Source organism: Kogia breviceps, chromosome X (assembly GCF_026419965.1).
Source record: "Kogia breviceps isolate mKogBre1 chromosome X, mKogBre1 haplotype 1, whole genome shotgun sequence".
Lineage (NCBI taxonomy): Eukaryota > Metazoa > Chordata > Mammalia > Artiodactyla > Physeteridae > Kogia > Kogia breviceps.
The window spans coordinates 46,867,030-46,881,245 of record NC_081330.1 but is presented as its reverse complement, the minus strand read 5'-3'; positions in this window follow the sequence as shown (position 1 = coordinate 46,881,245).

The following is a 14,216-nucleotide window of genomic DNA, read 5'->3' as shown; positions in this document are numbered from 1 at the left end:
TACAGAAAAAAATTGGGAACTGGTTGGGGGTCACAGATGTTACATTCCATATTTGGTCATTTAAAAAAGCTGATAGTTTAATAGTTTTTGTTTTAGAATCTGTCATATATGTCTATGTTAAAACAATCTTGCTCAGGCAGCATCAACAAAAGGTCTTAGCATCAAAATGACTGTGTTAAAATGGTCACATCAAAACGACTGCATTATAATTGTTTTGTTATGTTATATATCCTAATGGGGGGTAAATTCAATGAAATAAGATGTCATTTGATTAAGTAGGGCCTTAAATGCCAGGTAGAGGAGTTTAGATTTACTAATTTAGACAAGAAACTGTTGCAGATTCTGAAAACAGGAATAGCATGATATACATTGTCCTGAAGAAACAGTCATCTAGGTATTCTAATAGTGGTTATAGTTGCATTAGGCTGTCATATATGGATGACACTAGCTATTGGAATACCTAATGACTCCCTTGCTTAGATTCCAGGCTCTCCAAGCAGTCTTGTGCTTATAATTTGACTTCTCTTATAAATTTGCCTATAGGAATAGAATACACTGCTCAGCAGACACCAACACATGTACAGTTGATAGTTATGTGTCTTATAAATTAATAAATTGAATTTCTGGTTTATAGAGTTATATATAAAAGAAATATTAGCCTGGCAGCAATAGTTAGATTGCACCCTTATCTTCAAATCACAAGGGAAGTCAAAAAGGCAAGTTCATCATGAATATGAAAATAACCTTAACTTCAGATTTTTATAAAGGAACTGAAAGAATTAGACTTTGAAATATGAACTCAACAAGCACATGTCGGCAACCAATACAACACTTACACTTGCCCACGCAGGTTCAAAACTTTCCACCTTCGTACTCTTTGCTCACATTCCACTGATATGGTTCTTCTAGTCCTCCCCTGTCCTCCCACCAGCCACTGGTCAATTTCTGACTGTTTCCATCTTACCCTTTTTGAGAAACCAGCTTAGTTGCGGCCTGCAACAATAAGCCTTTCCCCTCACCTGAGTCAAAATGACTCTCTCCTCGGTCCGATAATTAGAACACTTAGCACCTTTGCCTCATGTTATATTTTGTAGCTGTACACATATCTGTTTCAGGGAAATATTACCTCCTTAAGAGTTGAAACTACCATTTGCCCAGAGTAGTTGTACTGAATTGAATTATCTCAATAAAGCAACAGTAGCTTTATCCTCAAGACCGGCACTGCCCAATAGAATTTTCTGTGACAATGGAAAAGTTATATGTCTGCACTGTCCAATACGCAATAGCCACTAGCTACCTGTGACTATTGAACACCTGAAATGGGGCTAGTGTGATTGAAGGACTAAAACTTTAATTTCATTTAACTTTAGTCTAAATTTAAAATAGCCACACAGATATGGTATTGGACAGCATAGACTATGACTACACAGTGATTTAGTAGATGTGTGAATCGGTCAGTTCTGTTAAGTATCAAGTAGTGCCCTATGGTCAGTAGAGTCTAAAACATCAGTTCATTGGCAGGTTTTTCTTCCCTCACCTGGCTGCTTTTAACTTGTGCAGAGAGACCTTTTATCAACACTGTATGCTAGACAATATTTGGAGGATAACAACAAAAGAAGAAACCCTAGACTCTGGTTCCAAACAGATGGAATTTCATGGAAGAGAATATAATCTAAAGGCAATCAAACATTTTAGACTTTAAAATATCTTACTCTATCATGCTAGAAAGTAAATTGTAATGAAAACTGCAGCACTGGCTAGAACCCTGAACAGGTTGAGGGTTTACTCCATAGGGTAGAGTTCATTGCTCCAGTGTCTATCACAGAGAGGCACAGGGAGAGTGTTTTACATGTCATCCACCTCTCAGAAGTGTACTGCTTATCACAGAGGAGCCCAAATGTAAAAGCAGGGGTGGCTCAGCATACATCAATCCTCACAATCAGAGAAACAATTCAAAAGCCACAAAATAGTGAGTAGAGCCCACTGGTTCCTTTGAATGTGGAGGACCATTCAACTTCCAGCCCTTGTGTGGGGACTTGCTGAGAACCCCTACTGCCAGGGACATCCCAAACTCAGATAAAGTCCCTAATCCTACTGCCTTCATAACCTTTCATTTTAGATCTTGTTTATAACCAAAGAGACTTCCAGTGGGCAAGAAGAGCTCTCTTTAGAGCAAGTTGATTATCAATATTTAGTTAAAAGGTATGGCGCATTTGCAGGTACCAGTCTCAAAGGTATTTCACTAGGTGATTATCATCAGAGAGGTTTTTGTTTAGAATGGTATGAAAGGATTTTTGGCCTATGAAGCTTTTCACAGATGCTCTTAGTACACAGAGTATCTCCTTTCTGCCTACCTTGTCTACCCTGATTTATGTTTATACCTTGATCTATACCTAAGCTCTTAATGTGGGGTGGGAAGCAGGTCTCAGAGAGGGACACTGAATTCATACAGAGGGGTTCATAGAAGAGTAAGGTGGGTGAGGAGGCTGGTAGATCTGATCTCTATAAACTGTCCAGCCCTGTGGATTTGTTTTGAGGGGACCTATTAGGAGTCAAGAACATGGGCTATATAGTCAGATAGTCCAGGGCTTAACCCTGGTTCTTCCCTCACTAACTTTGTGACTCTGAGTGAGCAACTTAATGACTTTAGGTCTGTAAAATGAGAATCATAATAGTCCTTAACTGGCAAAGTAGTGGTTAAGGATAAGAATAAATCCTGTAAGGCACTTAATCCTCTGTTATTTGGATTATCATATCACTAGATTATAAGCTCCACAAAAGCCAAGGACCACATTTGTCTTCTTCACTGTTGTATCGCTGACACCTGACACATTGTTGGGCACATAGTAGATTGAATGCATAATTGAATAGTTAAAGGAGACAGGGCTAGAAGTAGACAGACCTGTTTAAAAGAGCCTATGTAAGATTCTGGCACAAAGAAGTAGTTTCAGATGAAAACTTTGGCAGAGATTTGAGAAGAAGATGCTCTCAGCACCCAAATTTTTTTTTTTTTTTTTTTTTTTTTTGAGTTACGCGGGCCTCTCACTGTTGTGGCCTCTCCCGTTGCGGAGCACAGGCTCCGGATGCGCAGGCTCAGCGGCCATGGCTCACGGGCCCAGCCACTCCGCGGCATGTGGGATCCTCCCGGACCGGGGCACGAACCCGTGTCCCCTGCATCGGCAGGCGGACTCCCAACCACTGCGCCACCAGGGAAGCCCAGCACCCAAAGTTTGGTGTGGCTCATTGCAAGTGTTGGGAAGATCTGAAAGCAGCTGCCCTGGCATGTACATGAGATTTTCATGATGAGCAGTTGCAGTGGAGGAGCTTTATCAAGTGTACTAATGGACATAGGATGTTCACAGTGGATCCCAGAGAAAGGGAGGGATTAGAGCTGATAGGTTCATTTATGGAACCACCTAAAATCACTAGGGAAGTGTTTGAGAAGACCTATATTGATACCGAGCAGGACCCTGTGGGGCTCCTGGCCACAAAAGCCTTTATGTATCCCCTATTTCTTGATTACAGGAAATAGGCTTTATTCAGCCTCCATGAACTTCCCTGAGTTCCAAGGATCAGGGTCAAACAGTTGCTAATTAGAGAAGGGAGGGGATGCAGAGACAAGGGAGGAACAGCAGCTGGGTCCGTGAGCCATGGCCACTGAGCCTGCGCGTCTGGAGCCTGTGCTCTGCAACGGAAGAGACCACAGCGGTGAGAGGCCCGTGTACCGCGCGCACACACACACACACACACACACACACACACACACACACGAAAGAAACAATAATGCAGCCTTGGGGCGGTGTCCTGGTTCCCCCTCCAGGGATAAACATAATATCTTTGAGCTGTTGTGCAGATACTAAAACCCCACCAGGTGGGAGAATTTAAGGATATGCCCACAGGCACATAGACTCCAACCCAGCCAGAAGGTTGATGATGCTGATGCCCACTTACCTCACCAGCAACCAATCAGAAGAATGCCCACGAGCTGATCACACCCTCTTTGAACTATTACTATAAAACTTCTCATTACCCCCTCCAGGTTGGGACACACAGTTTTGAGGGCATTAGCCTGCTTGTGGCCCCTTTGCCTGGAAAAGCAATAAAGCTATTCTTTTCTACTTCACCCAAAACTCTGTCTTCAAGATTTAATTTGGTGTTGGGGTACAGAGGCCAATTTTGGTTTCAGTATTTCAGCAAATTGTTGGAACTGTCATAATTTGGTTCTTAAGGTAAATTTGAACTTATTTTGTAGCCACAGAATGGTGAAGATCTAGAACAAGCAGCGACTCTATTGTCAAGTTGGTCTACCATAACAAAGTTATTTTCCAATATTAACTAAATTGTTTTAAAATTAAACTTTCATTATTGTAAAGGCACTGGGAATCCCTCGACATGAATATTGGTATCACCAACCACCCTATCTTTTAAAACTCCCCACTATGGGTGCTTTAATAATTTCTGCTTTTTGCCCCTTCTTCTTTTTTTTTTTTTTCTTTTATCTTTTCTTCTACATTGTTACTTTTTCTTCATGTCTCCTTCTCATCTTTCTGGGTTTCCTATGCCTCATGACTTCCAATGAAATATCTAGTAAAGCCCTTATGAATTTCTTAGTTCCTCTACCCACCCTGTTACACTTAGGACTAAAGATGTTGCTGATCTTGTGTTAGACACTATTGTATGGTAAATAAGTTTCAAACAGAATTTGATATTTGTTTCATTTCATTGTGAGGAGAGCAATTAGCAACTGTTTAAATGTGGTAAATGAAGCTATATGGCCTGAGAGGAGTAACAAATATTCATCTAGTTTTTTATTTTATTTTATTTTTTATTTATTTATTTATTTTTTTTTTTGCGGTATGCGGGCCTCTCACTGTTGTGGCCTCTCCCGTTGCGGAGCACAGGCTCCGGACGCACAGGCTCAGCGGCCATGGCTCACGGGCTTAGTTGCTCCGCGGCATGTGGGATCTTCCCGGACCAGGGCACGAACCCGTGTCTCCTGCATCGGCAGGCGGATTCTCAACCACTGCGCCACCAGGGAAGCCCCATCTAGTTTTTTATTGATGTGGAGTTTACTTTTGTAGTTTATACATCCCTATCCATATATTCTAAAGCAGGAAGAAAAAACAAAGAGAAACAAAAGTAGAGGTTAAAATTGGAGTCATGATCCAGGGAAGGCCAAGACTAAAAGAGAAGAGAACCTATATATTATAGTTTAAGATTGAAGAGGACATTACTCCAGGGCTTTGATAATCATGTATGTGCTGTTAATTCTCTGACACATATTTCTCCCCAAGGCTTCAGAATCACATCTCTTGCTCTAACTGAACATCTCCAAGATCACCTCAAATTCAGCATGTTCAAAATAAGTGTTTTGAACAAAATCACCTCCTCCTGCCCCAGTCTTCTCTCTCCTTACAGAAAGCCCCATCAACCAAGCAAGTGGCCAAGGCAGAAATCCCCTCTCCCCCCTTAGGCCTGAAGGATTTTTATTATGAAAATCTGATCTTATCACTCTCTCTTTTTTAAAACCTTCAATGCTTTGCCATCGTCTGAGATAGCAAGGCTCTGTGATCTATCCCTTGCCTACCTCTCTCCCCACTGTCAAATAAAAACCAAATTGGAACTCAGTAAGGAGAGATTTTATTCAAAACATTATTGCAAAGGACAAAAGATCTATTGTAATAGAGAGAACTACTGCATAAGATCTTCAAGTCTCAAGAATTAAGCAAAAAATTTTTCTTTTATATAGGAGCAAACAGAGCTAGAAGGAACCAAGTGTGGGGAAGTTGGATGAAAGAGTGGCCCTGTGGGATAGTAAGTAGATCAGAGAATATTTTATCCTGAGGTCAGCCTGTTCTTGGAAGGCTGAGAAGGCTGTATTTCAGCTCAGGCTGCAGATAGGTCAAGTTCAGGGATCTGGGGGAAGAACAGAATCTTAACCAAAATTTGGTTAATAAGTATATTGTTCCCATTCACCAGTGGAGACAAAAGAATTCAGCAAAGTAGTTATGAGGCAAAGAAAGAGAATTTGGAAGGTCCATGTCTGGCCTCATTATATATAAATAAAGGGAGTCAGTGAGTCATATCTAAGTCATATAGCAAAAGGAGATTCTTTGTACTAAACCATTTCCTGGAACACAAAGGGTGAGGTAGTTTCTTAGTCTTCCCTGTTCTTCAGGAGCACAGGGCTCAGGTAAAATTCACCATTGTCACCACATTACTCAGTTCCTTCACTTTTTGTACTCTTTTTGTTGCAAGAAGGATGAACTTGAAATTCCTCACACAGGCATTAATCTGTATCTTCACAGGCTAATATTTTCTACCCAAGTACCATTTATCTGGCTTCTTCCAACGCATCACTCAGGAAGGAACTTATATATAACTGGACTGGGTGGTTTTTTTCTAACCCTTGAACAAGGATTGGTGTTCTGCAGTGTCTTCCCACTAATGGTAGTGAATGTTACCTGAGCCTTGTGCTCCTGGAAGACAGCAACAATTAAGAAATCCCACCACCCTTTTGTGAATTGGCTTATTGCAAAGGTCCATCCATCCTACATGAGTTAGATAAGACTCACAGATCTCCTTGTCATTTACCTAGGACAAAACAGAGGCCTTCCAAATTCCCATGTTTTGTTTCATAAATGATTAGCTGAACTATTTGTCCCCACTAATTAATTGGAACAAAATGCCCATTCATCTGACCTGATCAAACTTTAGTTAAGCTTCTCTCCTCTCCGAAGGCTCCTCCACTATGACTCACTCTCAGCCCAAGCCAGCATACAACCCTCTCTTAGTGGCCCCTCCTGAGAATAGGCTGACCTCAGGGTAAAACAGTCGCTGATTACTAAAGAAAAACAAAGCCAGACACTAATTAAAGGTAGTAAAGATAGATTTTATTTAACAGTCCCACTGAGGTAGGGGAGAGACCCCAGTGTAACCTGAGCTCAAATCTGATCTGTGAAGAAGTAACTGAGCATTTCAAAGGGAAATTGAAGAAATAGGAAGGGGAAATGTGTGGGATGCTTGAGCAGAGTCAGGGAAGTGAAAAATTGCAAGAAGCAGGTAAGGGCATTGATCACTTTAATGTGATTAGGCCACCTGTGCCTGCTAAGTGGTACTTATCAAAGTTAGGCTCCTACCCTCCCACAGAGTCTGGGAGACAGGGGCCCTAGACTTCCTGATGATTACTTTCAAAGGAGAGGCCCTTAGGTCCTTGAGAAAGACACTCTTAGTTTGTAGGAGATACATATACAACTCAAAGGGAGAGAAGAAGGATTTATGTCTATGTTTTTAAGGTAAATGCTTCTAAGGGAAAGTGGGGGTGGGGGCTGTAGTCAGGTTTTGGCCAGAACAAATAGTGCATATTTTTTGCACCTGTGACTTTTTCTCAGATAGGAACTTAAGGGGGTTGGGTCATCATCCTAGGGGTGCTGCCTTGAGCTGTTAGAAAAAAATGCTAGCGTTTGTTACAGTCTCTGAGTCTTGGAGGTAGCTGAAATCATTTGTGCAGAGTCTGCAGCTCTCATAGGCCAAAGTTGAAGGTTACTTGAGAAGAGGGCTCAGAGGAGCCTGACTAGAGTTTGATCAAGGAGAGTGTCTTTGTCATGGGCTATGGCCTGATCATGACAGTTCCATCCATTCTTCCCATTCCCCCACACTCACTTTTTTCTAGCTTTGTTCACCTCTCCCTATAGAAGAAAAGCTCTTTCCTGCTTGACTTTTGAGACACTTGCAGCATTCAGACCAGACTCCCTATTGTAATTGCTCTCCTCCCCCATTGCAATAGTCCTTGTTTTCCCTCTTTCAATAATCCTTTCGAATACAGTCTCTTCTTCCCCAAGTCCAGGTTTGTTTTTTATTTGATACCATAGCACTCTAACACTTATCACCTTGTGATAAGTTGTTTCATGTCTGTCTTACTATAAATTCCATAAGGGCAAGTACTATGTCTGTTATTCAGCAGGTAGCGTCAAATAGGAGCTCAATAAATATTTAATAACAGAAGAGTACATGAGTAGATGCTATAGTAAGAATGTATGTATAATCACAAATACTTTGAACAGAGTTGTAGGATTCAGTGCCATATAATGGCTCTGTTATCAACTAAAAGTTTTCAAGAGAGCAGGTAATAAGTAATGGTTCTAGTAATTTCCTTTGAGAAAGTTTGGCTTTTTATGTAACTAAAGATGACCAGAGACTGACAATATTACTTACCCCCCTTTCTTGTAGAAAGATGAAGCTTGCCATTGTAGATTGTAGGAGAGGAAAAACCTTCTCTCTACCATTTTAGGATAAATGGCTCAGGCCTGCAAATTAAACTGATGAAACACAGATTAACAGAATAAAAGGCATGCAATTTTGATTGATGTTAATACTTTTATGTGTCTGGTGGTTTCACAGAAAAGAATTAAAAACCCAAAGATGTGGTTACACTCAAGAGCTTATATACCATTTTAACAAAGGATAATAAATTGTGGAGGAGTGACTAGACAAGGAAAAGGGGATTTGGGCTTCTAGTGGTGATAATTTGTGGGAAAATTGGTAGGAAATACATAGGGTAACTGACAGAAGATAATGGTTATTTTGGTAAGCACTGTTTATGCACACTTACCTTGACATCAGTTCCTGTCTTTGGTGATGAGTTTCTCTCCCCTATTTGGCAAAACAATCCATTTGCCAAAGTGGCACATTTTGGGGTGGCATATTCTGATTCCCATCAAAATCCTTTCAAAAGACAGAATTTGGACATTTATGTTCTGAGATCTAGTTTGCTATTGCTTCTTTTAATCAATTAGAAGATGTTTTCCAATTGTTTGTGGATTTAAAAAGTAAGCCAAAATGATAAAATTAATTTTTTCCTATTGTTTCCTGGTAGAATAGACTCACACTTAACTGTATGCTTTGGTAAACTATTCAGATTAATCCCAAAGATTATATTTAAGGTAAAGAGCTATTTGCTGAATATTTAAGAGCCCACTAAGCTCATTGATCTCATTGATATCATGGCTCAGTTTCCAGAATGAGCTTGGTAATTAACAATGTAGATGACTTGCTACTGGCAAGACCTTTGTGTGTTGATATTCTGGCTTTCAGCTCCCTTTTTAAGAGAGCTAATCAGATTTGCATACTTTTTCATTGTGAAGACCTTTATTGCTGTCTATAAATTTTTAAAATATCTTGAACATAGCAGCAACTTTGTTCAGTTGTTCCTAGTCTCAGTTCATCCACTCTTTAATTGTTAAATGAAAGTAGTGTTGCAGAACAGAAAAGGAATATCTCAGTTTGAGGAAAATGAAGGACATTTCTATATTGAAGGTAGTCAAAACTGAAATAATGTAAAAGATTTACAAGCAAATGGAATGACACTACTTTGTGATTTAAAGAGTACAAAGGATAGGAACTAGAACTATTCAATATGACAGTCAAGTTCAAGAAGCATAGTGCTCAGTTTTTTAACTGGATTACTAGTGAACAAGGCAAATTTAAATGTAGCCCGGTTAAAGGGCAGGGGGAGAGGAGATTCACAGAAAGCCCCACACTGTATTTATAATCACAACTGGGACTGTTGACCTAACCTCTAAACCAGTTACTCAGCCACTATTTATTTCCACATGAACAAGATGATAAAGATTACTGAATATATTTGATATGCACAGAACGAAGCCAATGGGTTCATGGCAGAGGAATAGTTTGGGCTATGTTTAACTGTTTTGGCAGAAAAATGAAAATGATAGCAGAATTTGAGTGGTAGTTTCAGACTTAGCTTTCCTACTAAAATGTACCATTGAATATATTTTATTAGTACATCACAATAATTTCAGAGTAATTTTTCATGACATAGCCAAGCATGGCTCAGGTAACTACAGTGGTTTAGGACAGACTGTGGGATGCCTACACCTTCAGGCAACTGAGTCAGCTTCAGGTTCTGCCAGACCTCCAAGGATGGAGGTCAAATATACACAAAATATAACATTGTATTATATACAAAATATAGCATTGTATTCCCAGAAAAAGACTCAGTAATGGAGAAAAAGAGAGAGAATGGGAGAGGGATTCAAACATGAGTTAATGGGATATACCAACAGATGATCAAAATACATTGATGTGAGTTACACTGGAAGATCAAAGAATTAGAAGGTTGACGGCATTCCAGGAAATCTGCCAGAATGTATAAGGGTTCTAGCTACCAAGCTAGGGTTTAGGGGAAGCAGGCAGATCCCAGGGATGGGCATTACTGTTAAGAAAAAGAGGGCCCCAGTCCTATAGAGATCTAAATATTAGGCATATTAACAAAACAGAAACTCAAAGTGTAAGCAGCTCCTTTGCCCCTTTTCTGTTTGTTCATCCCTGTTTTCCTTAGACCTTAATCATAAAGATAAGATCATTAGGCAACATTTAATGTAGCTCCTGATTTCTGCTTTTCTAAATGTACACAAAACCTTACTTAACCTGTTGATTCCTTTTCTGGATTAGAAGGAATAAGAATGAAGAATTAAGTAGTTAAAGAATGATTGACTCTCTACCTCTAGCTTTCCCTTAGTAAATTTGCAGGTGGACCACGCAGGCAAGAGAACATCTAATAGCAGGTGGACCATGCAAGCAAGACGGCGTCCCGAGGAAGATTGAGAGAAGTCAGCAGGCCTTCACGCAATGGAAAAAGGATGAAGAATCTGACCTGCCTTAATGATTAACTGAGATTGTTTTCCTTTTTCCCTTTAAAAATTGTCATGGCTGAGCAGAATCTTTGGAGTTGGTCTCTGGACATAAGTCCACCTTCTCCCCAGATTGTTGGTTTTTCTGAATAAAATATGTTTTTTCTCTACCAAAGTTTGCCCTTCAATTTATTGGCTGCTGAGTGGCGAGTGGCCGTACCTGCATTCAGTTACAAAGAAAGAGCAGAAGCTTGTTTTCAGAATAGGCATAGGCTGCACAAGTGGAAAGATCACTCACAGCTAAGTGATGGGCTAGAAAATCTTCATTTCTTCTGTATTATGGACAAGATTGGTCCTCTACTATAGGCTATAAGGGTCAATCAGTGCAGTTGTGGGGAACTTAAGGCCAAAAATAAGTGGGACAAGGCCAAAACATCAAGAATGCAGAGTAAAGTCAAGTAAAGGTGGCTTTAATTTGTTGGATTTCACCATCTGGTATTTCATGAAAGTGATGTGAACTCAGTGAACATATGTAGAGGACAGCCCCTTTCCTTGTACACTCACTTTAATTCCTCCTTGTCAGCTCATGGATTATGCAAGTATCTCTTTCCTTCCTTGTTTCATCTGTTTTTTCATCATTACTGTATCATTCCCAACAGTATGTACATATGTGTCAACATTTCCTACCTTGACACAGTCTCTCTTGATACTATATCCCTTCAAGCTACTATTACCTTTCTTTGCTCCCCCCTTTAACAAAACTACCCTAAAATTGTCAGTTGTCACTGTCTACTTCATCCTCTTCTGTTCTCTCTTGAACTCCAGTCAGGTTTTCATTTCCATCACTCCTTTGAAGGAACTCTTGACAAGTTTACCATCTCCATGTTCCTAAATCCTACACTCAATTCTCAGTCCTCATATTACTCACCCATGAGCTGCATTTGACATAATTTGATTACTTCCTCCTTGGCTTTTGGGAAAATGTTCTCTCTTTGTTGTCTCTGAAGGGTAGCAGAATTTGCCACACTAAAATATGTCACTTTGGCATAAAGATTATTTTGAGCTGACTGTAACTGAGAAGAAGCAGATACAGGAAAACCTCTCTGCCTTCCCGTATTTGCCTCAAAGGAGGACACAAATTTACAAAAGTGTCCCTTCTACTCTCTCTACCAGGGAGGACAAAATTTAATTGCTGGAGAAAATTTTAGACCCTTAGCTTAAAGAAAGTTACCAGGGGAATACCAAACTTTACTAACTAGGCTTGATCTACCATTAGTTTCCCATATATTTGCCTTCCCACAATTTGCCTCCCTTAGGAGTCAAGGTTTTTTCCTTTGTCTTGTCACTTCTCTAAAAACTTATCTTTCGTTAAGATACAATATAAACCCAAGCCCTAGCTATTCCTTTAAATTACTCATCCCTGAGTTTCTCCTCTATATATGAGCTATACATGTTAATAAACTTTTGTTTGTTTTTCTTTTGTTAATCTGTCTTTTGTTACAGAGACCCAGCCAAGAGCCTAGAAGGGTAGAAGGAAAAAACATTTTTCCTTCTTTATAGCTCCCTATTTATTGACTGCTCTTTCTTAGCATACTTTTCTGGATCATCCTTACCTTCCAGATATCTTAAGTGTTGGAATGCCCCAGGGCTCAGTTTTAGTATTTCTTAAGGCATGTGACTTTCTGCTTGAGGACTTTGTCTGGCCACAGGTGTGTGTTCCACCTCTAACTTCAGCAGGCTGCCCCTGGAAATTAGCACCCCCGAGAACAGCCTTTAACAAATAACTGGTAGGAATGAGTGATTAAATACACCCATTTCCTCACTTCTTGAACAGGACAGCATTAAGGCATGTTCTACAGTTTCTCAGAATTCTCCTTCAGCTGGATGGGCCTCAGCTGTGCTCAGGAGTAACCTGCTAATGAGTGTACTCTGTATTGGCTTTCTTCTCTTCCCTGTCTCATTTCTCCCCTTTCCAATTGGTGCTTCCTGAGCTCCTCAGTAAACAGACTGTGAGCCAGAGATGTGTATACAGATTTCTTTAAAAAAAAAAAAAAAAAAAAAAATATATATATATATATATATATAATTTATTTATTTATTTATTTATTTTTGGCTGTGTTGGGTCTTCACTGCTGTGCACAGACTTTCTCTGGTTGTGGCGAGCTGGGGCTACTCTTTGCTGCAGTGCATGGGTTTCTCATTGTGGTGGCTTCTCTTGTTGTGGAGCATGGGCTCTAGGCATGCAGGCTTCAGTAGTTGCAGCACGTGGGCTCAGTAGTTGTGGCTCATGGGCTCTAGAGTGCAGGCTCAGGAGTTGTGGCACACGGGCTTAGTTGCTCCACGGAATGTGGGATCTCCCTTACCAGGGCTCAAACCCATGTCCCCTGCATTGCAAGGCAGATTCTTAACCACTGCACCACCAGGGAAGTCCCTGCAGATTTTTTAAGCAGTGCTCTCAGGAATGACACCTGTAAGTCTGTGAGAAAAGCAGAATTGGGCAGAGGGAGAAATTAAACTGCAATGCAGAGTCTCCATAGCTAATTCTATGGGCAGCTCTGTAACTATGATGTCCTTCAGAGTTGTCTTCAATGGAGCCAAAGTGATCAGGATGTTAGACCCTGAATAGACCGGTGATTATATGAAGGTTGCCCCTGGGGAGGTGCTATAACCCAGACAAGATAGCTCTTGACTGAGGACAATCCTTATAGAGGGATTTAGCTGTGCATCTTCAGTAACAACGCTTCTGGAAGCTAAGGGGAAGGGATATAAAGGCTCATCACAGAATCAACTACAGTCTATCCCTTGGGCTGCTTGAATTCACTTGTTTCATATGATTTTTGCCCATCTGGGCAAAGCTCCTCCAGCATTCCAGTTGGTTTTATTGGTATAATACAAAATATGTATGGTGTTTGTACCCAGTTTCTGTCACAGAGCTCCCCAAACTCTTAGAATTTCCTTAGTCAGGGATATCCTTTGTTATTTATAATGAACCCCTTTCAACCACGGACAACACCTGAGTTTATGCTAATGAAGTGACTCTCGGTGGGACACCAAGATAGCTTTAGTCTGGGAACTGGCCATTAGAAAGACTAAACATGAGATTAGAGGGTTAGAACTTTCAGATCCATGCCCTGAAATCTGGAGAGGTGAGGAGGGGCTGGAGATTTTCTATCAAAATTCTTGAACAATGAGATTCAGAGAGCTTCTGAATTATTGAACACATTGAAGTGCTGGGAAATGGCACACCTGGAGAGGGCATGCAAGTTCTGTGCCCTCTCCTGCCATACCTTGCCCTATGGATTTATTACGTCTGGTTATTCCCAAATTGTATCATTTATAATAAACTGATAAACATTAGTGAAGTGTTTTCCTGAGTTCTGCGAGTTGGTCTAGTGAATGATTGTGGGAAACGGTTGTGGGAACCCTAGAATTTATAGCCAGTTAGAAGTATGGGTGGCCCCTGGAACTTGTGAATGACATCTGAAATGGGGGCAGTCATGTAGGACTGAGCTCTTAACCTGTGGGGTCTGTGCTAACTTCCAATGTCAGTGTCAGAATTATTTT